The following is a 2272-nucleotide window of genomic DNA, read 5'->3' as shown; positions in this document are numbered from 1 at the left end:
TGCTGGGTCAGGCAGTTGCCAGGACAGGACTGTTCTAGACTACCGCCACTTCCTCTCCTGCCAAGGTCCCCTAAGGCTTCTTTAGCACGGGAGGCAAGGTTTATGTTTAGTTCTGTAAAGGCAGCTTTCCCACTGTTCTTCTTTTTCATATAAAAATATTACAATATTCTCTATCTCTCTTGTATGTGTACAAGTTTGTGGTGTATGTGAATGTGTATATATGCATTTATATATGTGTATGTGGGTTACGTGAACATATGTTCAGGTCAGACATCAATGTTGGTGGTCTTCCTCAGTTTCTTTCCATCTTATTCTTTGGAACAGATTCTCTTGTTGAACCTAGAGCACACTGATTTGGCTAGAATAGCTAGCCAATCAACCCCAGAGATTTCCTTGTTTCTGCCTTTCTCTCCATCACTGAGATTACAGGCATGTGCCATCACATCTGGCATGTTATGTGAGCACTGGGATCCAAACTGACGTCCTCATGCTTGTGCGGATCCATCTCCCTAGCCTATATCTTCTGTTTATAAGTGAAAAGTATTAAATTACATTGTTTTTTAAATGGTATACACATTTCCTAATCACTGTTTACTGATTATTAAAATTTGTTTTGGTTTTTGTTAGGATACAAACATTAAGTTTTGTTATGCTATTTTTCAAGCAAATTTTGTTCTTTGTATCCCTTCTCTTCCTTGTGCCTTTCCTCCACCATGGTCTCCTTTCTGTTTTCATATTACACGACTCCTGTTACCCATCCCCCCATCTTTGTCGTTGTTGCGTGATGGTCTCTCTTTGTATTCGTCTGGATTTATCGCTTAGACTCACTCTCATCCCCTTATTTACATACATACAAAATTTAGAGTTAAAATGCACAGATGAGAGAGCACATGTAATTTTTGTCTTCCTGGACCTTGTTTCCATCACTTAGCATATTTTTTCCAATTTTATTCATTTTGCTGAAAAATTTATGATTTCAGTTTTCTTTATATCTGAATAAAATTCCACTGTGTATGTGTACCACATCTTCATTAACCAGTCATCATATGATGCACATCTACGTTGATTTAATTTCCTTGCTATTGTGAGTATAATGGGTGTGGATGTGCAAATACCTCTATCACAGGGCATAGAGTCTTTTAGGAATATGCCTGTGAGTGATATAGCTGAGTCACACTGTAATTCAATTTTTAGTTTATTGAAAAACCTGCACACTTATTTCCATAGTGGTTGTACTAGTTTTTACACCCACCAAGAGTGAAGTGAATAAGAATTCCCTCTTCCCAAACCTCATTTGCTGTCATTAGTTGTCTTGATGATGGCCATTCTGATTGAGATGAGATGAAATCTCAAAGTAGCTTTAAGTTGCATTTCCATGATGGCTAAGGATGTTGAAAACTCATATCTGTAGAATACTTTTGTTAATATATCAATTAAGTTTTAGAGTACTATTTCTGGGTTGGAGAGATGGCTCAGCAGTTAAAGATGCTTGCTTGCAAAGCCTGATGGCCTAGATGTGATTCCCCATTACCTACTTAAGACCAGATGCACAAAGTGGTGCATGTGGCTGGAGTTCCTTTACAGTGACAAGAGGCCCTGTTTTACACTCTTTCTCTATCTCTGTCTTCCTTTGTCTAATTTTTTTTCTCAAGTAATTAAAAAAAAATGCAGAATACTATTACTGTTGATACATGACTATGGAAGGTTTCTATCTTTAGGGTCTTTGTCAACTTCTTTCTTCACTGTCTTAAAGCTTTTCATTGTAGAGGTCTTTTAGCTTCTTTCTTATGTTTATCCCTAGGTATTTTATTATATTTTTGAAATATTTTACCTAGTAATTTTTTTGAAAGAGTTTACCTATCTTTTTCTAATAAGTCAACTAATATCATGTTTTACCAATGGATTTGTTGGTTACTCATTATTATAATAACTCACTGGCTTTAAATAAGGTTTTATAAGTATTGAAATTCTCAGCCAATTCTATTATTTAGTTAACTAATGCTTATAGTTTTGGTTGAGGAGACTTCATGCATGTCTGCTGAGCTGTGAACCAGGTTTTAACTTTGTTAGTTTTCTCTCACGTTTGTGGGTCTCCTTGATAATCAGCATACCTTGGCCTATATAACTGGGTTCCCTACTTTGTGGTATCTCATGCTCCAACTAGGAAGCCCATGCCATTCACATGACTGTGGCAGAGCAGAAGAAGACTGTGCTAGAGCTGAAGTGTGCAAGTTTTCTTGAAGTTTAACCTCAGAAGTGAAACGCCATCCTC

Source organism: Jaculus jaculus, chromosome 1, assembly GCF_020740685.1.
Source record: "Jaculus jaculus isolate mJacJac1 chromosome 1, mJacJac1.mat.Y.cur, whole genome shotgun sequence".
NCBI classification, from domain to species: Eukaryota; Metazoa; Chordata; class Mammalia; order Rodentia; family Dipodidae; genus Jaculus; species Jaculus jaculus.
The sequence above is the reverse complement of the archived record's forward strand: the minus strand, read 5'-3'. Positions refer to the sequence as shown.